Genomic DNA, 18,506 nt, shown 5'->3' with positions numbered 1-18,506 from the left:
TCTGGGCTTCGTTAATGATGATAAAGAGACCTCCTATTTATGGGCCAGGCTTTTGGCACCATGGGCTGCCTGTTGTGGTGCTGGGGGAGAGGATGGTGCTGCCAAGAGCCGGGATGGAGCCGAGGGTGGGATCCCAGCAGGAGGGTTGTGCCACCTTCCCCTGGAGCGAAGGGCATGTCCTCTATCCCTGGGCACTGGTGTGCTGTGCCACTCCAGCACCGAGCTGCCACTGTGGTCTCTCATGTGCCCCCACTTTGTTGGTACCAGTTTTACACACACAAGTGTTAAAAGAAATTACAAAGTTCATATTTCTACCATTAAAGCAGATTTTCAGGGAATCTCACAGGGAAATCTCTGTGGTCTCGGCTGGTTTTGATGAGTTCTCTCTGTATGTTTGTCCCCTTGAAATAGTTTCACCAGATCAGTGATTGAGGCTTCTTTTTTTCCAAGAAGAAATACCCTCTTACAACTGCTTTCAGTGCCTAATAATGAGATAATCATTAATTTAAATGTAATATTGTGGTTTTTCTGTGGGGAAGTGCATTGGTTCAGTCATGACCATGCTCCAGGTGACTTTGTTGCTGATGTTTTTCCTGTGCATCTTCAGTTATAATGGAAGTGAAGCAGAAGCCTTAAAGACTGTTGGTAATTCTGCTGTCACTGGAGCTCTTTAGCCAGGACTGGAAATCACTTTTCCAGAAAAATTTCCAAAACTCCCTCTTGCCTCCAGAGCAGAGAATATTCTGTAATGTTATGTGGAGGGAAATCACTCACACACGCTCTTGTTTTACAATCCATCCCAAAGCTGGTACCTTTGTTGAGCAACATTTCCTGCATTGTTTTTGGATTGGAAGAGAGTTGTTATTTCAGGATCTTTTCAGTGGAAATGGGAACATGTTCTCCTTGGGCTGTTTAACAGAACCATAAACTCCTTTTGATCAATTAGAGCTCCAATTACCTGCAGCTCTGTTTCTGCCTCGGACAGCCATGGACGTTCTGCACTGCCAGCAAGCCGAGGACCAGAGTGTACAACTGGGCTGGTTATGGCCCTATTCTTCTTGGAACCAGGAAAACTGATAAATGGCAACAAACTGATTTATTGGGAAAAAAAAAAAATGAAGCAAGGATGTGTGTCCTACATGTAAGAGTTGACTGAGTGGGCAGTAATTGTTCCAAAATCCTGTTGGAATATATTGACCTTGATGATCATTTTCTATCTCCGTGGCCGTCCCAATAATTGTCTTTGCCTAAGGAGCTCCTGGAAGCTGCTCTCAAATCAGAGCAGCCCTTCAGTGTTTAACTCCTGACACTGTGACATCCATTAGGAATGCAGAGAGGTAGGAATTACCCTATTCAATCCGATTAAAGATCCAATTAAGTTGGAATCCTCTCTCCGTTAGTAACTAACACCACATGACTCCACACCCTGGGAAAAGCCCCAAACCTTCCTCCCTCCTCCCTTGAACTCTCATCACAATTAAGGAGCAAATTGTCCCTTAAAGATTTTTTTTTTTTTTGTTTTATTTTATTTTGTTTTATTTTATTTTGTTTTAATTTTTCCCTTCTTCCCAAGCACTCACAGCTTGGCTTCCATCGTGAAACATGAGATCAATAGCCCTTATAAATTCTTCTCCTGCCTTGGGAAAGTATTATTATTAGCACTTTAAACACCTCATCATTCTCCTAATCATCCTGCCCTTTGTATCAATAACGTTTTTGTGTCAGACAGGTCGCAAAGTTAATTATTATGATTTTTTTTCTTGTTCTAAATGTACTGTGTCTTAATTCCAGTGTGATCACTGGAGTGACTGTTTGACCTTGTTTCACCTGTTCTCATAAATGCTTGTGTCTGTCATGTCCGTTCCTTGAAACATTTCATCTGTACACGAAATCCTGAGGATTCTTCTCATTCCTTTCTTAAAGGGACTTTTAATATTTGCCTTGGGTTTCTTTTCTCTTTTAGTCCTTTTTACATCTCTGATTTTTGAATGCAGTTATGCTCGGTGTCAAAGGCGAAAATAAATCAGCAGCACATCTGAATTACTAAAAATTACTATTAATAATTATTTTAGTCCTTTCTAAGGCATTCTGTGCAGGATCCTCATCTCAGTTGCATCTTGAGCACCTTGGGCTGCTGAGCAGATGCTTCCTATTGACGTGATTTTTCTTCTTTTTTGTGGAAAGAAAACAATCCAATTGAAACCCTCTTCTCCTTCAGCCTCCTGAAGGCCAGGGGCTATTTGCTGAATTTAACTTCCCTTACATAAATGAAACAAATCTATTCTGACCCTTGAGGAAGTCTCATGTTTTAGATCATAGGTCGCTTCTAAATATAGGGATGGGAAATTAACGTCTCCCTGGATGGATGATCCTGTAGCTGTCTCCTGCAAGGCTTTTCAGAGTTTCCTTTTAACTGAGGGGCCTGGTCGTTTCTGAAGAGGCTGAAATTTGAGTGGATAAAGTGTTTATAAATATATATTTATATATATTTATGGTTTTTTATATATGTATGTGTGCACACAATTAGTTACAGTACTCTATACGTATGGTTTTGCACAGAATTGTTTAACCATCGTGGCAGTTCATGGGAAATAAAATCATTTGGGAGCTATATCTGTGTATCTATATCTTTATTTTTGTTTCACAGCACCAGTTTGTGCAACAGGCAGTAGCTGTAGCCATGGGCTTCTGAATCTGATACTACATTTATCTTCCCTGAAAATAATCAGAGTACAACATCTGATGTGCCTGAAACAAACACAAGTGAAGCAGCTCAATATGGAGCATATAAAATGTTTAGATTTATTCCTGAGCTATGAACTTCAAAATTTGATATTACACACCTATAATGTGTTTGCACGAGTGTGTGCACCCAAGTGCATTTATACCTTCTATTTATAAATAAATATGTATTTAAATTGGGGTTTTTTGCCTTGTGTGGGCACATCAGAAGTGTTGGAAAGTTCATATAATAAAGTTTATTTCTTCCTAATATTTAACGATTAGGTCTTACCTGAGAGGTGGTTCAGATTCCTTCTATTTTGGGATATTGTTTCATTTGGGTGCTCCTCTCTGAGGAACATCATCGTGTCTGTGGCACTGGCACTCTCTGTGGCAGATGTTATGACTCAGAGCAGACAAGAAGATTCAGATTCATATTTTCTTTTTCTTCTATTTTTTTTTTTCCCCATAAGTGACTTGCCCCCCAGGTATGTTTTGACAGGGAGGATATAACTTCAAATTAAATGTGAATGTGGAGGCTTTCCAAAGCTCCAGATTGCAGAGGTTTCTCAGCGTGGCTCAAGGAGAAATAAAACTCTCCATGCTGGAGGGCTGCTGTGATGGGAGGGGGCAGCTCTGGTACAAATTTGGACACAAGAGAGGCCCTGTCCATCTCTGAGCTGCTTTCACTTCAATCCCTTAACAACCCTGTCTCTTCTGGAAACCTCAGAAAGGCCAACAGGGCACAGCTGGATTTCTACCTCCAGATGGTGACTGGTGGTTTAACATCTTATTTATCAGGTGAATAGCATCAGTGAGCACAGGTGTTTTTAAGAGGAAGAATTTGGTGTCAAAGCAGGCATTCCAGAGGGCCAGGAAGGGCTTTTTGTCCATGCCAAGGTGTTTGCTGTCCTTTTGGATAGAGAGAGGTGCAATGAGGAGATGATGTCCTTCTTCATTGTGGTGGGGTTTTTTTTCATGTATTTCAGGAAATTGGTGTGATTGTCACAAATCTCTGATTTGTATGTCTTTTGAACTAAAAAACCACTCCAGATCTAAAACATGTGAAAGGATGTCTCAAGTTTAAGAGCAGAACTTTCTTCCTGATGAAACAAAGCACGGAGAAACCTCCAGATTTCTGTCCCAGCCCTAACAAGGTGGGGTTTGCATTGTCTGCTCCTCTTTGTGTGGGTTCTGCCTGACTGAGGACCTGACATCATCTCACAGTTTGCCTTTCCTTTTCCCACCTTTATTCTCTTTTTCACCTTTTGTTCCAGCATTTGACCTGTGTTTCATCTGCTTCTCTGCTCCTCCCTCTCCAGTGCTCCTGTCCCCACCACTGCTGGGTCTCAGGGCAGGTGTGCTCAGCACAGGGGGTGGTTCTGCAGCCCCTGGAACTTTCCCAACGGGGATGTTTTGGGGTTAGTAGGGTTTGATGCTGATCAAGGACTGTTTTCGTCAGGGATCTGTGAATTCATACATCTCTTGGAAACCGTGGAATTGCAGAAATATGTGTGCAGGAAGGATCTGTCCCTTTGCGCCAAGATCTGGGGCGCCTTTTGTGAGACGTGGCCATGAGTTTCCTTTGTGCCCCCAGGTTGCAGGAGGTGTTTCCTTCGGTGCTGGGGATCCAGCCTGGCAAAGGAGTGAGAGCCAACTCGGAGAGCTTTAACCCATAATAAGTGTGGTGTCCTCGGGGAGAAGGGAGATTAAAGAGCCCAAATTCTCCAGGAGATTGTCACTTGGCTAATGATGATCGTAGCCTATGGCAGTCGGGGATGATAGGGCTGATACTTAGCAGGGGTTGTGAACCAATTAGTCTGCTCAGCAAAATACTTGGTCCATTGGGTGCAAATGTTAGGAATATTTATAGGGCTGGCTCTGCAGTCAGCTAATCAAAACTGGGGAAAGCTACTTAAGAGGCTGTCCCAGGCTCTACAGAGGCCCTGAGATTACCCAGCTGACAGATAAACAAATGTTTGCCCATGTAAATATTAGGACTCAAAGACTGTATTTGAACTCTTTCTCAGTTTCTTGGTGTTGTAAAATCAATTAGGGGTGATTAAAACATGCTGGAGAGTGGTTCCCTGTGGAGAGCAGGCTCTGATGGAGGCTGTCCATGGGCAATCTCCTGTTGGCTTTTCCCAGCTTGGCTTTTGGGGTGTCCCATGGTCCAGGGGGGGTGGGGACAGAGGATGCCCCATCAGCTGGCCCAGGTAAAACCGCAGCAGCACAGTAAGAATTCAGCATTTACTGCCTAATGCTTAAGCTCTGGGTGTTCCTATTAGCTCCTTAACCCATTAACTCTTGAACCTGCTGATTTCCTCAAACACAGCACTGTTGGAAATAAACATTGGTCTCACAGTTAGTGCTGTCCAGCACCTGCTGCTACTGAAGCAGAGACTTAGTCCTTGCATGAAGTCTAATAGTAGAGCTGGAGAGGAAATGCACTAATTCACCTTAATTTAAGGCTGGCTTAAATGTTTCCAAGGGTTTCTCTGTTGGCTTGTTTATTTATTTGCACTTCATTTCAAATTTTCAGGGGTTTTCCTCTCTTGATCTCAGGCCTCACTTTCAGAAACGCTTCTGTATAGCAGACAAGAATAAGAAAAATCCACAGGCTTCCCTGGAAAAGCTTTTTGAAAGCTGAGAGTATTGATTGCTCAGGTTGAAGGCATAAATGTGGTTATACATGTTTTTACAGGGAATCTGCAAATAGAAGAACAGCTTCCAACCCTACTACTAAGCTCCTCATCAAAATATTCTGCCTTCCTGTTTTCCAGCTGTTACTTTACAGCAAGTGATCATTTTGAAATACAACCATTTTGGGTTTGGTTTTCTCCGGTTTATTTGAAAAATCACATGTTAAACTGGGGCATTTATTGCACTTGGCAAGCTCTATGCTAGGTCTTTAGGTAAAGAAAGATAAAATTTTAATAAAAGCCAGGTTGCAGATTGTTCTGGCGAGCACAATGTGATTTTATGTTTTTATTATTATTATGGTTTTTTCACATCCCCCTGTGTGTAAAAGCTTTCTTTATGCTGCTGCTATTCTGGCTGTAAGTGGCTTTAAGTGCAGTGGGGTTTAATATACAGATGTTCTTTCTGATGGGTCCTATATGTTCAAAATGACATAATGTCTTTTTTGAGCCTGAAGAGCTCCATTCTCCTTGGTCCTGGTAATTGTGTTAACAGTGCTCTTTATTTGGGGGTTTTCTTCTTTTGTGCTTTCTTTTTGTTCACGTGTGTATCAGAGATGCAACACACTGGCAGTTAAATGGGGTAAAAATGGTCTTTTGGAGAGGACGGTCCAAGTCCATGGAGACTCTCCAGGGATCTCATTAAAGCATTCTTCTCTAATCCAGTGTTCTGCAGTATCAGCTCTCAGAATCCCCACAGTGTGGATTCCTGATAGGTTGGTTTACACAGAATTAATTGTCTAATTTTGTGAACAACCAGTACAGTGCACATTGATTTTTATTTATTTATTTATTTAGCTGTCTGGTTTTAATCTGGGGTGTTGCTCTTGTGGATTCTGCTTTGTATTTTGAGGTAGCTTTTACAACCCATCTTTCTTTACACCAGTTTGTCATGATCACATAGGAATCATTATTTATTTTTATCATTCTTCTTTTTGTCCTTCCAATACATAGGAATTGCTGGTAATTTAAGCAATAATTTTCTGCATTAAAAAAAAAAAAACAAACAAAAAACACATATAAGGAGGTGTCAGAAAAGCAAATTCAGATTGTATAAGGCTTCAGTGGTTTAGATGCTCCAGAGACCAATCCTGAGTGAGGAGCATGGATTTCCCTTGTCCTCAGAGGTCACCTGGCTGCTTTGGTGGTACTGGAATAGCACAGGGAAAATGAGCCTTGCCCAGAACAAAGAACCAGCAAGTGGAAATCAGTTGGTACAGAAGCACAGAAAAATATGTTTGAATAAAATCTCGTGGGCTGGGCTGTGAATTTGGCTTGAACAGGTTTTTTAATAGATTTGGAGGATCTGGTTTAAGGCAAAGTTTTTGAAATGTAGCTTGCACACAGAGAATTTCTCCATTAGAACCAGAGAATTGTTTAGGTTGAAAAAGACCTTTAAGATCATTGAGTTCCAGGCTATTACCTGTGGGTTTTAGCCACATGAGGAAGATGGACTTACTCACAATATCCCTCAGCTTGCTTTGGGCAGGGTGGCTGCTAAAAACCTGCTGCTCCCAAGCACCTGCTGCAAACTGCTCGCAGCTTGGCTCCTCATTCTGCTGCCCTCGGGAGACAGATCCCTTCCCTTCTCTGCTCACGTGGGGAAAACTTGATGGACTTGTGCTGCTTCCTCAGCCCCAGCCCTGGCTGTGCTCCTGCAGCCTGCTGAGAGCTGTGCCCTGAGGAACAGCTTTGCTCTACAAAGCTCATCACCAAATACAAAAACCTCTGTGGGACTGGAGCTGTTTACTGGCATCAGTGTTGGCTGCAGGAATTGGTGGCTTCATCCTCAGGGCTGTAACCTGGAGAAGTTATAGCCTAAATCCCAGACAAGTTTTGGGAGGGACCTTAAAGCTCATCCAGTGCCACCCCTGCCATGCAGGGAACACCTTCCACTATCCCAGGTTGCTCCAAGCCCCGTCCAACCTGGCCTTAGACTTCCAGGAATGGGGCAGCCACAGCTTCTCTGGGCACCCTGTGCCAGGGCCTCAGCACCCTCTGAGTAAAGAATTTTTCCTAATATCCAATCTAAACCTGCCCTCCTTCAATCTGAGGCCATTCCCCCTTGTCCTGTCACTCCATGCTCTCACAAGTAGTCTCTCTCCAGCTTTCTTTCCAGTTGGGAGTTCAGGCAAAGGGAATGGGAGTGAGAAGATGCGAAAGTGAGGCACTTTGGTTTATGTAAGTGAGGGGGATTAAGGCAGTAGGAAGAGGTGAGGGAGAGGACAAGTCACGATAGCTTATTTGGAAGGGAAAAAAACCCAAACAAAGCTGCAAAATTATCCTCAAAGCCTGCTGTGACTCATAAAATGTGTTAATCAACGCTCGGATTTTATCTTCCGTTTCTCATTTACATCCACAAGACATTTTCCAGTGAAAACTACAACTTTTTGTGTAAGAAGTGAGCATTTTGGACAATGTTCATGTTCTTTATGGTCTCTCCTTTGCCAGCATGTCTAGGAGGGTGAATAAAAAAGAAGTCAGGGGAAGTTTGCTTTGCCATCTCGTTTATCGTCCTTTTAGCTCTTGCTTCTATTAAAGAAGTTCAGGAGCAGCGCACACTGGGAATTTATATCGCCACGGCTGTTCCAAACTCCTTTTGCAACAGGGATTGCATCTCCCTCTTAGACACTGGATCTGAAAAATCAAAAAGGCAAATGGGATTTCTCCATCACCCCCAAAGTTCCCAGGAACTGCACGCTGGGCTTGAGCAGACCTGAAGCTGTTCCCTGTTAGGAGGCAGCTTGAAATGGGAATGTGGCACAATCCTGTCTGGCCCTGTGACAGGGATGTGACAGCGAGCAGAGCCCCCGAGGGCTGTGTCCTGTCCTGGCCCCACTGGTGATGTGCACGTTCTCCTCCTGTCAGTTGCTATCTCGGGCTGTTGACATCATACACTAAATAACACTTAGGCAGGTCCCTTCCCATTTAAAGATGAATTCCCGACACAATTGAGATCACCGGGGCCTTTGTCACCGACTTCAATGGGCCTCAGCTCCCACCGCGTGGCTCCGAGGGAGGAAGGATGAATTGCTGCCGAGAGCGCGACTGTCTGTGCCATGCGGGGAAGGATAATTAGCAGGCGCTCACGGAGCTGCCGTCGTGGCTGTCTGATGAATAATAGAACTGACTACAAGTGAAACGCCGCCTTCCAAGTGGGTAAAGTGATTCTAGCAGATTAACATGAGTGTAGGCAGCCAAGAAATATGGCATGTAAACCAAATGTGAGAGGAGTTCTAGACAGAAGACATCGGCTTTTCCGTCTGTCTGGTGTCCAAAACATGCTGTGGATTTGTGTGTGAACACTGCACCAGGAAGTTGTTGGGGATCAAGAAGACAAAGTATCGTGTAACTAGGATATGTTTCTGTTTTGTTTTGTGGACTTGGGTTGATGTTCTTAAAGGAGCACAAGGGAGATTTCAATGAAAACTCTTCTCCTTTTTTGCTTCTTGTCAAAAATACCTTTGGAACTTGCTGGATGCTTGGAGCTCCTTTGTAAGGTGTTCAAGACCAGCTTGGATGGGGTTTAGAGCAACCTGGTCTAGTGGAAAGTATCCCTGCCCATGGCTGGGGCTTGGAATGAGATGAACTTTGAGGTCCCTTCATACCCAGACCATTCTGGGATGGCACAAGGATGATGGACCATGTTTTATTGGAAACCCTGGCTTGGGAACTCTGACTCCTGATAGAAAGATGGTGAGACCAGCTGGTGCAGTGAACTTGTGGGACAGAGATAGGTGCTTTGCAGATCTGTTGAGCAAAGCAAGCAACAATTAAAGCAGAAGAAAGGCAGCCCAGTGTGGTTTTAATCATTAGTCTCAGTTTGTCGTTGGTCTTAACGCTGCGTGAAGCTTTGTGAGAGCATAAAGGCAGCTCTGTAATGCCGGGCCTTTTAACCAGCCCTGTTTGTGTATTGTGATTGGCAAAGCCATTGACTTCATATTCTTTCATGTTCTTTCTGTTCCCTCCTGTTTTGATGTTATCCTGCAGTCATCTTAGCTGCGTATTAAACAAGAGACTACTTCAATATAAAATGATCAAAGGGCTGAGGGAATACAGGGCCATAAAGAATATATGGAGAGCTAGGGGAGAATGGTGAGTTGAATTTAAAGGCTTTTTCAAGCTGCTTAATTCCTGCTTGGATTTCTGGTGTCGCCAATCGGCAACAGTGCCTTTCTTTAAATCTTTTACTAAGGATTGACTGGCAGAATCGCTGTTTTACATGGGGCTTAAAGAGTAAAAGGCCACCCTGAAGGTCAAACCCTAGGAGATTTCCTCTAAGAGCTCATTGATTCTCCTAGATTTTTTACTTGGGGAGAGACCACTCCTTCCTAGATCTGCAGCTTGGATACAAGTGCCTCAGTATGTGCCAGCACAGAAGGCAGGAGCCAAAGTGTAAGGGCAGGAAAAAAAATAAGAGAGAAAGATGCTGTGGGGCAGACAGACAATGATCTCAGCCTTGTATCATTCAAACTGGTGACATTATTAGCTACTGGTCCATGAAAAAGAGGGAAGTATTATTTTATCTGTCTCAGAAATGGATTGTGTTAACAATGAAATTGGGCAGAATAAAGATTTATGGCCCCATCCTCAGCCTGAGTAAACAGGCAGAGGAGCTGAGTGTGTGGGGATGGAAAAGCTGGGATGTAAATGCTGGGGATCTGGTTTTCTTCACCTATAGACATGAATTCAAGGGTGCTGTGACTGCACAGGCAAGTAACTGTCTCTTTTTTGCACAAAAAAATTAAGATGAGCATGTTTTGCCTCTCTAACCTCATTAAAGTGCTGGCTTTGTGAGCTGCCCAGTGCTGTGGTAATGATTAACAAAAGCCTACCCCATAAGCAAACTCTGCATTTGTGCTATTACCTACTCCTGTGATATTTCAATCTGATTCATTAGAGAAATTAGCATTTTTATGGACTAATTAGGGGAAAATGTTGCTCATACTCTTCCTGATATACAGAGATTTTTCACTCAACAAAGCCACACAAAAGTGAAACATGATTCCCCCCTCCCCAAAAAAATGAAGAAAAGCAAAATGACTACTCAAATTAACAAAGAATAGTGGGGAGATTTGAACTTATAACCAGCAATTAAGAGAAGGTTAGATTGCTGCACTGCTGGCAGTTTGTCCAGTCTTTTTGAATTTGAAATTCCAGCTCTCTTTCAGCTATTTTGGTTCTTGAGGCATAAAAATATTTTAAAAGCTGTCAGTCAGTCACTGTATTTTTTGTGACAGTTGCAAAATGCACAGTAATGAGAATGAATAGTAATGAGTGCATTATTCAGCAGCTATAAATACCAATTGATTTCCACTGTAAGTTTATATATTTCAGTCAACATGCATTTTTAGCTTTATTTTTTTCTTCTCTTTAAAACCAGGCTCAGGTTTTATTAGACTGTAGCAAACAATCAGTCAAACACGTTGTGGTTTCCCTCGTGTTACGCTAATGAACCAGTTGCTTTTGAAGTTTAATTCTGAATCTGCCTGTGTGTCACTTGCTCCTGCTCACTTCTCCCTTTGCCAGAAGGGTAAAAATGGGTGTCTGGGACTAAACATCTGAGGTCAGCTCTTTGCAGGGGAAGTGGTTTTTTCTCTTTTCTGAGAGGGTGGAATAACATTATTTTAATCAATGCAGACATCTCCTGTTTTGATTGTTATGTTTTGATAATGATCCTGCTTTGCAGAGGCTCCGAGCAGTGAAGCCCTCATTTTGGGCTTCTGTGGAGAAGGCAAAAATCTCCATCTTGCACAGAGGGGAGAAGTTCAATTAGGCCTTCTGGTGCCAGGGGAGGTTGATCAGGCTTTAATTGGCTCCGGCTGACTGGCTTTTAGGCCGTGCTATTCCTCACCTGCAGTTGGATCCTTCTCAAATATGTATGGAATTTTGTATTGCGTTTGAGAGTGTTGCACAAAGTCAGAATCGTTATTTAAAATGCTACTTTACCGTGAATGCACTCTGAGAAGCACCAGTGAAGGAGAAACCATTAACATTGTGGAGGAATATAAGTTGGAAGGGACCTTTGGAGATCCTCCTGCTGAATGTAGGCTTGACTTGGAACTTAAATCAGGTTGCTCAGGGCTTTGTTGGGTTGAGAACAGGAATTAGGCTTCTCTCCTCATGCTGGACAAACAGACTTGTCCCAGCTCTTCTCCTGAGTTATGTGCTGTAACCCCCCCATCGTCCTGATCCGTTCTGCTGAATTTTTGCCTGTTTGTCAGTGTTTTGTAACAGGGAACCCAAAAGTGGACACTCTGTTCCAGATGCAGCCTCACAAGGGCTGAATAAGGAGTAAGAATTGCTTTCCCTGACCTGCTGGCTCTGCTCCTGCAGATGGAATCCGGCATGAGGGTGGCACTTGTCACCATTGCTGCCAGCTCCCGTTCAGCTCCCAGGTTGTGTTTCCTGGAGCTGCTTTCTGCACTGTGGGTTTCGATTTGCAGAGCTCCCTGTCTGCTTTGTTGGAATGCTGGAAGGTTTGTGTCAGCTGCCTTCTCCTGCCAGCTGAGCTGCCCCTGAACTGCAGCCTCACTCTCCATTTCTGGTATCATCTGGAAACTTGCTGCTCTCATTGTCCAAGTTGTTAATCACAATATTAAGTGGTTAAATGGATTGTTGCGAGGAAGATTTGCTCCATAACCTTTGGGATTGAGGTGAGAGTCAACAAGAATTTGGATGTGGGTGTGTGTTGTTCCTTCCTGCCTGTCTGGAGGATAGACATGGAAGTTGCCTTTTCCAGTCACCAGAAGGATCCATCAGTTGCCACAACAGTTGAAAGACACAAAAAGCAGCCTCAGGATGATGTCAGTGTTTCTCCTGCACACTCCCAGACCTCTCTTAGGGTGTTTGATTGAGTGATTCCTAACAAAGTCTTCCTCTACTGTAGTTCAGGCTTCCCTGCCCCACACAAAGACATCCAGGACTGTGGAGATGGGCAGCCTGAGAGGAGGCCTTGGCAGTGAAGACTGAGGCAAAACCTTCACTGAGTGCCTCATCCCTCCCTTGTACCCTCTGTCAGTGGTTTTTGGTGACATATTCAGGAGTGACCCACATTTTCCTGGTTGTTTCCTGCAGCTGTACCTGTGGGTGAACCTTTCTAACCATCCATAGCATCCCTTGCCGCCTTCAGCTCCACCTGGGATTTGATTTGCCTTCCCTAATTTTTTCCCTGCAGTTTAAACCAGGCTTCCATAGTTCTCCTGGACAGTCCCCGCTTCCACCTTCTGTTCACTTTCCTTCTGTGCTGGAATTCGGTCGGGGATTCCATGTCCAGCCAAGTCAGCCTTCTGCCACGTCTGCTCCACTTCCCACTCATCAGGGTGGGTTGTTCTTGTACTTGGAGGAAGTTTTCCATGAAGATCACAGAGTTTTCCTGTGCCCTTCTGCCCCCCAGGGCAGTCAGCCATGGCCTTACACCTCTCATCTCCCTGAGCAAGCCAAACCGCTCCTTGAATTTCACTATTGTCAGGAAATCTCAGTCGCTGGTGCACCACCAGTTGCAATATTTGCAGATACCAGGGTGCCTAAAGTCCCCCAGGATGCCCAGGGCCTTTGTGAAAGTTGAATCAAGCTTTATCCACTTCCAGTTCTTAACTGGGTGGTGGGCAGCAAACCTCCCCAGCAGCATCCTCCTTGCTGGCCTCTCTCATTCTCGCCCCCAAACATTAGCTCCCAACAAACCTATTTCACAGCATGAAATTCCTGAGAAATCATTCTGAAACTCATTAATCTCTTCAGAGGAAAATTCTGTTGTCTTGGCATTGTTTAAAACACCTTCTAATAGCATGGAATTCCTTTTCCAGCAGAAACATGTATTTTTTCTGATGGGAAAAAAAATGAAATCCTATTGGACTCCAAATACTTGGAATACCATAATAAATGAAGCATCTTCCTGATGACCTTTCTTGCTGAGGGACTGTTGGTGTGAAGTCTTTGTGCATGGGCAGAAGGAGTTAACAGCACAGTTCAGGTCTGGAGTGCCAGTGTAAAGCACTCATTGAATTGATGACTTCTTTCAGGTGCACTTTCCTCCTCGTGCTTCAGAAGTTGCCATGCTCAAATTGCCCATCTTGACCTCAGCTGTCTCCTGTGTTAATAAAATGCCCTGTGCTGCTACTCAGGCCATTAGTTGGGACTCGGAAGTTTTATTTCTGGCTCTGCAATTATCCCCCTGCTGTAATTTCCTTATCTGAATTGGGGATAAATAACAAAGCTCTCCTTCTTCGCAGAAGGCTCGGAGATTTGATGATGAAAAATGCTATATAAGGGTTCACCGTTGTTATGTGAACAAATATCACTTTGTTTGCATGGCTTGACCATCTTAACAAGCAAGTAGAGAGTTGATGACCGAATCAAGATAAGAATTGAACAAATGAGGCATAATGAGCAACTTCAGACGATTGACTTCATTTTTTCCTTCTGCTTGAAAGTCATTCACTTTTATAAGTCTGTCTGTAGAGGATTTTTTAGCCTGTAAATAATTTGCCAGCTGGGTGAAGAAATCTTTTAGTTTGCTTGTTTCGTGGTTTGCTTATCATTTCAGATGCCAAATAAGTTACTTATTGGTTTGTATGATCATTAGCAATCTCAGCATAGAATCACATATTATAAGGTTAAGCTTCCAATTTTAGTGTTGGACAATTTTCAAGTGCATTTAAAGGACATTTCCAGGAAGAAAAAAAAGTGAAAATTATAGTTTAAACGTGAACTATCTTTATAACAGGAAAAAAATTGTCCTTCATTAAAACTGTGCTCTAAATCTGTTATGAAAAGGGCAGCAGAAAACTGATCATTTAAAAAATATTTTCAAACCTCTTTGTCTGTTATGTGCACTCAGTGCCATGGGTTAGGTCCTTCTGATCTGCCAGAGTTCATGCTCATGACAGCTTGCATGGGATTGACTTCCGGATTTAGAGAGGAAAAAAACATCCTCAGTTCAATTTGCATACGATTTTTAACCAAGAAACATTAGGAAATAGTTTGTCAGGTGGGGTAAATAAATTTAACTTCAAAAACCTGCACTGGGTCATTTGAGTTGAAGACTATCTGCCTTCAAACCATGAGAAGGTTTAGATGGGATATTGGGAAGGAATTGTTCCCTGGGAGGGTGGGCAGGCCCTGGCACAGGGTGCCCAGAGCAGCTGGGGCTGCCCCTGGATCCCTGGCAGTGCCCAAGGCCAGGCTGGACACTGGGGCTTGGGGCAGCCTGGGACAGTGGGAGGTGTGAGGGGGTGTGATAGGGGGTGAGACTGGATGGGCTTTGAGGTCCCTTCCAATGCAAATCATTTGGGGATTCTGTTTCTTTATGATGAGAGTTGCTTCAGAGTGCCTGAGAGCAACCTTGTGAGTAGCTGAAAACTAGTTTATATCTTAAAAAACACAGAGCAAAGGTTTCTGGCTGTCTTCATCCCTGAAACCCCAATAGTGTGATGGGAACCCATGGACCTCTTGGAAAATGGTGAATATTTCTCAGCTGGTGTGCAAACACTCAGAAAGCTGCCTTGCCACTTGGAGAAATCGTTTTGGCAGCCCACGTGCCGTTCAGTTTGCACATCCTGCGTGGTGAGGAGCTCAGAGCGGGGCTGTAACGCAGCTCTGAGCATTAGGAGGTTGTTAAAAGCAGTGCAAGTGCTGCCTGTACCTCAGGGACATTAAATGCAGAATCATTTTAACTAATAGGCAGGTACTCAGTGCGCCGAATTTTACCCCAAGGTGCTCGCAGGCTCCTGCGTGGTGTCGGTTTTGCTCACTGACTTTTATGGACTATCAGGATTTATTGACCCAGCAGCGGAATATTGACAGAGGTGATTCTGCCCCAGTGCCAGGTTCCCTTAAGGGACAATAAGAACACCTGGTATGCGCTGTAAATTTAAACTCAACTCGTGTGTGTCGTGGCACGGGGTTTAACTGCTGAACACTCACTGATGGTGGGGCAGGGCTGAACATGAGACCTGGGTGATTCTGCACAGACCTTGACATTTTCTTTATGGAAAAAATGGCTCTGCTGTCCCTGGGTAATGACAAGGCTCAGAGAGAGAGCGTGTGCAGCAATGAGCCTTTGCATGGGTATTGGAGCCAAGGTGATTTTCTCCTGGTAACCATCCTAACAGCTTTTAATGCCCTACATCCATGTTATCAAGTTCACCACCTGAATTATGTACTGGCGAAGAGCTATGACATTTCTTATGCCTGAGTAACTGAGGACCTAAGTCTGGCCCAATGGACTTGATTTACAAAAACGTATTCACGGCTGCCTTCTTTCATTGGTGCAGTAAATCACAGGAATTGTCAGCCAACATCATGTGATGGGCCCAGACAGCTGGGATTAGTATTGCAAGGCTCTCTTCATATTCTGATAACACTTCCAGTAATAAACAAGCAGATATTGAGCAACTTGTAGCGCTGTGCTTGGAGTAATTATGAGCCACCTTATTCTATATGTGCCACTGAGTAGAAATGTATTTTTATCAATTTTTTTTTCCTGGTGGGAAAAGTTGAAATATAGGCAAAGCACATCTACTAAACTAGACTTCTTAATTTTATTCCTGTAAAATTAATACCTCCTACTGCTGCGAAGAAGAAAATCATCATATTATTTAAGAAACAGAAAAATGCTTGTGCTGACTCTTCTCAGTACCCTGCATCTCTGCTGGGTTGTATTCAAAATGCACGTGGGTAAAATTACATGGAAAGTGTTTGTTTCTTTATGAAAGAGTTTCCTTTCTCTCTTGCTGTTCTTTTTCTCAACCCATATTAATTTTATGTACTTGGTATTAGTCAGAAGACATCACTGTAAATACTCCCCTTAGCACATTTGCCCTTCTGTGGGATCCATAAGCTGTGAGGACCTTGACCTTTTGCTGGGAAAGTTTATCCACTTCATCCCGTGCTATTTTCCAAGCTGGTTAATGCATCTTTTTATTGCTTGACAAAAGCTCCTCCTTTAAAACCCTTTAGCTGTTAATATGCACAAGTGCAGCTCATGCCTCACTGGCGGTGCTGCTGAAGCCGATGGGGACAATGCCTGGCCCTGGGTGCCAGGATTTGGGTCCTTTCATCCCTTTGCCACCCACACATCCCTGAAATAGGATCAACGTTCATGGTCTGCACTGAGGGCAGGGTCAAGGCAGGTTTGATGTGCAGAGCACAGTGCTGTGGGAGCAGGTTGGCTTCAGGAGCAGCCAGAGCAGCTCCAGAGCTCCATTCTGGCCAGCATTCCCCTCCTTTGATACCATTCTTCTTTCTGAAGTCCTCCGGGACAAATCTGCGAATGATCTTCCTTCCTCTGCAGCAGCCGCAATTCAAACAACATTTAAACATTTGTTTGTCATTTCCAGAACATTATCTGAACCCGACTCGTAGGTTTTTACTTCATCCATTTGTGTGTCTGTGAGGGAGCAATGCATGGATGGAATGTGAAGGTCACATTGCAGCAGGCACCACTCATCCCTGCTTGTCTGTCCCTCCTCTGCCATCAGGACATGCAGGAGCTCGGGAAGCTGCTGGTGCCATCTGTGGCATGGCCAGAGGCAGTGGGTGATGCCAGCCCTGCTCCTGGTCCTGCTCAGACACCGAGCAGCCCCAGCTGGGCACAGGGATCAGGGATGTCTCAAAGCCATCTCTGTGCCCCGCTGCCTCTCCCCTGCCTGCGCCACACAGAGCTGGCTGCGAGGCAGGGTCAGAGGCAGGAGTGCCCAGCTGAGTGCATGGAAACGTGAACTGCATTCCCTCACCGAGAATCTGTCAGCTCCCTCTGACCTCTGGGGAAACTGAAAGACAGACTGACTGTACTTGTGGAGCCTCAGAACAATAAAATGCCTTTGCAGCTCAGGAAGCAGCACTGGGAACCCAGACATGCAGACCCACAGAGGAAAAATTAGATTTTAATTTCTCAGCTTTAAAAATCCCAACAGATTTACCACAGCAGCACGCCTAACTTTGGTTCAGACCACAGGGTTTCTAGGACAGTCACAAATTCCAGTTTGGAAGGGTGCAGGTTTTCCCCTTGTAGTACTCAAGGCATGGAAAACCAACAACAGGCTGAGTTTTTAGCATAGACTGGAGACAGGTTTTCTCATTAAGACAGACCTGGTTTCAGTTATTCCTTTGTGAAATAAGCCCCGTGGTTGATTTTTAAACTTAAGGAACTTGCTGCAGCCAGAGAGCCCTCAGCAAGAGAGGCCAGAGCTGGCTGGGCCTGGTTATTGCCCAGCAGGAATGATGGTGCTTTCCTTCCCTTCCAATAGCATCACCTCAGGTGGGAGCACCTGGAGCAGAGGCCTCTGAGTCACAATTTTTCCTTCGTGTTACAGAAGAGTCTTGGGCAAAATACTGGATAACCTTCCCTGGGGAGCTGCAATATCACTGCAGGGAGTGTTGGATTTGAGGTGGAGGAGGATTGTGGGGATTCATGGAGTTCTTTAAGGAAGACAGTGGAAGGTGTCCATGGAAGGAGGGTTGGAATGAGATGGTTTTAAGGTCCCTTGCCACCCAAAGCAGTCTGTGATTCCATGATTCTCTGACAGCCCCCAAAGCCTGGAGTGACCCCTGAGCAGGCTCTGAGCTGAGGCTGTAGTGGGTGCACTTGAGCACTGAAATCAGTTCTGCTCCTGCTCTGCCTCTGTCATGGGAAATATTTCCAGTGCTTTGGGCAGCAGTGAATTCATATTGTTTAAACTCAGCCTGAAGCCACAAGAACTGCTGTAAATTGGCTGGCTCTGATAAACCCAGTGCCACAAATCAGGTGATTAATACCTGTATAAATCTTGTCTTTTTTTCCCCAAGTTTTCCTACACTTTTCGCTGGAAATGTTTTTGATATAAACCCTTTCCTTCAATCTGACAGCTTTTTTTGCCCATCCTCTGTCCATACAGTCTGCTAATAACTTCAGCCCTACAGACCTTCTCTCCAGGAAATGCCATTAAGATTTTCTTTCAGCAAAAGCAAGCAGCCCTTCAGAAATCCTCTATCAGGTCTGGTTTTTCCTGTTGTGGTTTGCCTCCTTTGCCTCCTGCTCTTTTTTTTTTTCCAGGATAGCTGTAATTTAAAGCTTACAAGATCGATAAGTCCAAGATGCACAGCATA

At 44.2% G+C, this 18,506-nt stretch overlaps 1 protein-coding gene across 11 annotated transcripts in view; it reads left to right on the top strand.

Moving 5' to 3' along the window:
• The window catches only part of CHL1 (cell adhesion molecule L1 like), a 131,720-nt gene that overhangs the window by 11,155 nt on the left and 102,059 nt on the right, over positions 1 to 18,506 (top strand). The window contains exon 1 of one of the 11 annotated variants that reach the window (XM_042013721.1): positions 14,859 to 14,880. The exons of the other annotated variants lie outside the window; for them this stretch is intronic. The gene's annotated coding sequence lies outside the window, so the exon portion shown is untranslated. Of the gene's footprint in view, positions 1 to 14,858; positions 14,881 to 18,506 lie in introns of those variants that run through there. 11 annotated transcript variants of the gene reach the window in all.

Source organism: Corvus kubaryi, unplaced genomic scaffold, assembly GCF_017639235.1.
Source record: "Corvus kubaryi isolate FWS band 111438036 unplaced genomic scaffold, C.kubaryi_AGA036_p1.0 136, whole genome shotgun sequence".
NCBI lineage: Eukaryota > Metazoa > Chordata > Aves > Passeriformes > Corvidae > Corvus > Corvus kubaryi.
This window is presented reverse-complemented; position numbering and strand designations above follow the sequence as displayed.